This window comes from Zonotrichia albicollis, chromosome 8 (genome assembly GCF_047830755.1).
Source record: "Zonotrichia albicollis isolate bZonAlb1 chromosome 8, bZonAlb1.hap1, whole genome shotgun sequence".
NCBI lineage: Eukaryota > Metazoa > Chordata > Aves > Passeriformes > Passerellidae > Zonotrichia > Zonotrichia albicollis.
In genome coordinates this window covers 30213453-30219059 of record NC_133826.1, presented here as the reverse complement: position 1 = coordinate 30219059, position 5607 = coordinate 30213453, and positions in this window count along the sequence as shown.

The following is a 5607-nucleotide window of genomic DNA, read 5'->3' as shown; positions in this document are numbered from 1 at the left end:
AGGGTTTACTGGAAGTCTCACTGCCCAGCCCTTTCACACCCAGCCAGAAAGAACAGAGATGCTTCACATTTCTGTGTTAATGTGCTCTTGGAGACCACAGGAAATAGCACTTTTTAAAAGTAGGTCTTCAGGAGAGGGGTAGCTATCTTTTTTTTTTTTTTTTTTTTTTTTTTTTTGGTCACAGAGGAAATCAGAAGTAAAGAATGAGATGAGTAAAAAGCAGTTAAAGAAAGGCTGAATTTCCACACCAGTTACGTGATGGGTTCTGCCTGGAGGTGATTCAATGGTTCTGCGCGAGGTTTTCACACCCTGAGAGCAAGAGCAAAGTGTGCAACAGTGGTACCCGAATTACAGAGGGCACAAACCACTAGAAAAGAGCTGCAAGAAAACAAAGAAGAGCAGTTTAGTGACAAGAAAAGGTCAGTCTTCCAAAGAAGGCTGTACAAAGAAGGAACAATTGCTGTCTAAGTGTTCCTGGAGAGACAAGGGTTTAAGGCAGAAACCATGATTTTATTTTCTCTAAGCCACATCATTCCTAGAACATTATTCTCTCTCTCTCAGTGGCTGTGGGCTGGTGGGGAGGACAAACTCCCCCTTGTCACCATTGCTGTTGCATTGTTGGAAACAATAAGGTTTAATAGCAAAATAACAAAAACAGAAAAACTGAGCCGGGTGCAGGAGGTCTTTGTTCTTGGTAAAACACCTCACAAAAGCCATGAGTTTCTCTGTTCTCTTATTTTTCTACTAAATTGCCCAGGCAGGACTTTTTGGCTTCTGTCTAATTAGCTAGCCTTAAGTTTGAGGTGAAATGCCCCAGGCCTATGAGGAGGAGAGAAACTTCTGGTCTTTTTTCCTTTTTGAGGGGACAAAAGACAGTTTTGTCACTCTGTTAAGAGAGGGCCACATTCCCACACCCAGGCAGCTTCTCCTCAATGCCTGCAATCCCAGGGCTCCCAGGCAGGCAGCTGACACCAAAGTGCTGCTGCCAAGTGCCATTTTTAAGGTTTGGGGGTTTTTCAAAGCGTTCAGTAGGTTGTATGGCTGCTGTCCCCAAGAGAACTTGGGGACATGCTGCCACCATGTCCCCAAGTTCTCTTGCTTTGTCTCCTCTGTGCATCCTCCAGCTTCATTCAAGCACCAGGGGGATGAGAGTCTAGAGACTTGTAGCGCAGAGAGCACACAGGCCTGGCTGATGGAGAAAGGGCACTGTGAAAAAACGCCAATCACTTGTTTTTAAGATTTTAAAAGTTTAATAGTAATAAAATGGTTAGAAAAATAGTAATACAATTAGAGTAATAATAATTTGGACAATTTGAATTAGGACAATATGAGACAATAGATACAAAGAGTTACAGACAATCTGGGTACCTTTTTCTGGGCAGCAAAAGCCTGAAAAAGGACCCACATTAACAGAGGATTAACCCTTAAAAACAACAGCCTGTTGCATATTCATACACCTCATACATGGTGCATAGACTCCATTCAAATACAGGATTCTGTCTGGTCATCACCAACTTCTTCCTCCAAATCTTAATAGCACCTTTGAGGCAGGAAGAAGTTCATTTCTTCTGATAATGGGGCAATAAATTCTCTTTCTCTGAAAGATTCAGGTTTCCTGTGGTTGCTATCTCACTGCGAGTCCTTTCTTTAAAAAAAAGTATCCTACATAGCATTGTTTCTATTTTAACAATTTTTATAACCTAAAACTATATTTAACACAGTACTTAAGAGAATTAATACAGCATTACTTCTTGACACAACACATATAATGTTAAATAGAATATTTGCGAAAAACCTATCATAAAATACACGCATTTTTCCCAGCACATCTGCAAGGAGTGCATCACCAGGCCTGAGGGCAGCAGAGACTCCTTGAGATGCCCTTGGCCAGGCCATAAAGAGAAGTTGCTCAGTCACACAAAGCCTCCAGGCCCGCTAGCAGACTATCAGTAAACCTCAAGGCAGAACCATTGCAGAAGCAAGCAGGAGCATGAACAGCTGGCTGGCACCAATCATGGCATCAGTAAAACTGCATGAACAGATATTTGTAACCAATATGAACAGATATCTGTAACCAATAACATGTAAGCTAAAGCTGCGTGGACAGCTAACAATAGTATAAAAGAACCTATCAAGCAGTAATAAATCAAACAAGATGCATACCTGATGTCGAGTCGCTTCTTGGTTCCACACCACTTCTAGATCCCTTATCTCTACATCAGGGCTGGGGTTTTGCTGACTTCTGTCTGCAGGGAGATAAAGGATGGCAGTGAGTGGAACAATTTTGGCTGAAATGCTGGTCAGGACTTTCAGGGAGTGTCCTGCAAGAGGGAGGAATCAGCACTTGGATGCATGTTGGAGTCCTGGCTGCTGAGAATTTGAGACTTTCTGTGCTGACAGGCACTGACTCCCAAGAGAACGCTGCACTGACGTGAGGCCGTGGAGAAGGCTTCCAAAATGGAATGATAGAACTGGGATTGTGGGTGGGGAGTTTGAATAGAAGTGTGCAATATCACAGGGTGGAAAACTTAAGAGTTTAAGGTTTCAGAATATAGTAATATATGTAAAGCAAGATGGAGGGTTTAGGGCAGTGGCTGGTCCTTCTTCTTCACCTTCTCCTTCTTCTTCACCTTCTTCTCCCTGGATTTGTGTGGTTTTGTGTAATTGGATAAAAAAGTCCCCATAGCAGGCCATGGGTGGTTGGTTATTGGGTTAAAAGTAAAAATAATCCACGTGTCGTTTCTTAACTGGACAGTTTATCCTTAAAAGGCCTTGTAGAGAGAGAGAGAGAGATGGGGCTCCATTTTTAGTGTGTTAGAGTGAAGAGCTGTAGAGCTCAGGGTTGGTGAGACTGTAACATGGATAAGAACTAATAAACACCAGAAATACCATCTCGTACATTTAATCCCAACCCTGGCAAAAACGAAGATAAAAACTCGACAGAGGCAGAAGCTCCCAGTGCCAGTTATGGCCACCAGCAGCCCACAGCAAAGACCCTGATGGCAGCAGTGACCTGTGCAGCTGCTGCTCTGCGCCTTGCAGGGATCCTGTGCACAGCCCTGGCACTTGTCCTGTGCCACTGCAACCCCACAGCTCTGGAACGTTGTTGGATTTTCTGTGACCCCTGTCCTTGGAAGGAAATGATGAATCTGACTCCATGTTCTTAGAAGGCTGATATTGTAATATCATATCATATCATATCATATCATATCATATCATATCATATCATGCAGAAAGGATACTTATAGAAGACTAGAAGATACTAAAGAGAAACTCATGACTCTCTCCTCCAGAATCTGACACAGCTTGGCCCCTGATTGGCCAATAAGTCAAAACAATTCACATGAAACCAATGAAACAACCACCTGTTGGATAAACAATGTCCAAACCACATTCCAAAGCAGCAAAACACAGGAGAAGCAAATGAGATAATATTGTTTTCCTTTTTCTCTGAGGCTTCTCAGGAGACAAATCCTGGGCAAAGGGATTTTTCAGGAAATATGATGGTGACAGAATGCGTTTAATCTGTGCCTTGGAGTGCTCTGGAGACATGGATGCTTCAACTGGCAGATGGATCTCAGCCTGTCCTGTCACTGACACCCACCCTGTGCAGAATAAAATGCATGTGGTGACAAAATAAACCCTTCAAGGAGACAGGACCTCAGGATGGTTCAGACTGGAATTGGAAATTACCATCCCCTTCTTTCCATCTGAGCCTTACCTGAGTCACCTCTCCAGCACAGCATCAGGGTCTGCACAGGATGTGAGAAGGGATTTCAAACAAAATGATAATTTATTTCTGCTGCTTAAGGAAACAGAACAGTCAGCCAAGGCACCCTGCTTCAAACCAAGTGCAGCAATAGCATTTAACTGCTGAATGTGCTGGAATCCTCCTGGTTCAGGATTTCCTCCTGAAATCCTCCTGCTCCTTCGCTGCTGGTATCAAGCAGGGAATCTGAGAAAATGGCATTCTCCTTTGTGCATTCTTGGTCTTCTGTGGTTTGGATTTTGCAGCCATAATATTTTATGAAAAATCCTTTTGCTAGGATTATTTCTCCTGAGAAGCCTCAGAGGAAAAGAAACACAATAATTATCTGCTGCTGTGGAATGCAACAGGTGCATCTGTGATTGGTCTCATGTGGTTGTTTCTAATTAATGGCCGATCACAGTCCGGCTGTCTCAGACTCTCTGGTCAGTCACAAGATTTTATTATCATTCCATTCCTTTCCTTTCTAGCTTTTTGATGAAATCCTTTCTTCTATTCTTTTAGTATAGTTTTAGTATATAATTTTCTTTTAATATAATATGTATCATAAAATAATAAATCAGCCTTCTGAAACATGGAGTCAGAGTCTCATCTCTTTCCTCGTCCTGGGGCCCATGCGAGCACCACCACAGGATTTCTCCTTCAGGACGGTAATGAAAGTTAAATCTCAGATACATGTTCTTCATGCAGGAATCCCATCAGGAGGCACAGGTGCTCCCCTCGGCGGCCTTTTCCTCTGACATATTTTGCCTCTGTGTTGACATAAACCTCACAGGAGTGAGGAGAGAGAAGCACCAGAGGTAATGGATGTGCCCAGCCCAGAGCTGAAGAGAACATGCAGCCCAGTCCTGGGAGCCATTCAGGTGGCCCAAAAGCCCAGCAGCTGCCCAAGGTGAATTATATAAATAAATCCTATACATATCATTATTATATAAATGAATTATATAAATATAAATAAATTCCCCAGGGAGTTAGGTGACCTGCTGGCTTTCAGCCCCCTGGAATGACCTGACCAAGGGGAACCAGAGGAATCCCCAACAACAAAAGAAATCTGGACAGGGAGAGTTTTTCAGCTGTTGTTGAAGGAAGCTGGTTGTGGAATGCGGGGAGAGGAGAGAGGGAGAGTTAAAATAAAATATATGTGGTGGTTTGTAAGGGGGGAGAGAAGGTGATTCTCTCACAGCCCATGGGGAATGGGGAGGCAGCTGAGGGAGAGGAAAGCGTGTTGTGATTTGGAATTCCACCTGCAGCTTTGAGTCTCTTTGCTGCCCAGAGGAATGAGCAGCTCATTTCCAATCAAACCTGGAGTTCCCAGTGCAAAAAAGCCTTTGTGCTGTTCCCCAGCTGCTGGTACAGGCCATGTGCAGGAAGAGAGCACCAGGCTCTCCTCATCACCCCCAGAGATCAATCAGCAACAAGCCGTCAAGTTTTCTTCGTCCTCATTTCCTTTTTTTTTTTCAGTCATTAAAATCAACCAGAAATTCACACGCAACATGTCTCACCTTGCAGCAGAATTACTCTGTCTTTACTCATCTCCTCCTCTCTGCTGTGCCGAACCTCAGCCACTTAGTCATGCCTAAAATTCCACTTCTGTAACCATGATGTAATAAATGTGTCAGAGTGCTGGGAGAATGAAAGCAATATCTGAATGTACCCCTCTTTCCTTTCCCCTGTCTCTAACCACCAAACTCCTTCCCAACCTGGTAAAAATGTGCCAGAGTCTGTGCAGCTCCTGGGGCTGGAAGTGACCCCACACAGGACATTGTGACAGAAACTCAGAGAGCCCAGGGCTGGCTTCAGGGGGGGAAAAAAAAGGAGGTAAAAAGAGATTAAAAAATAAA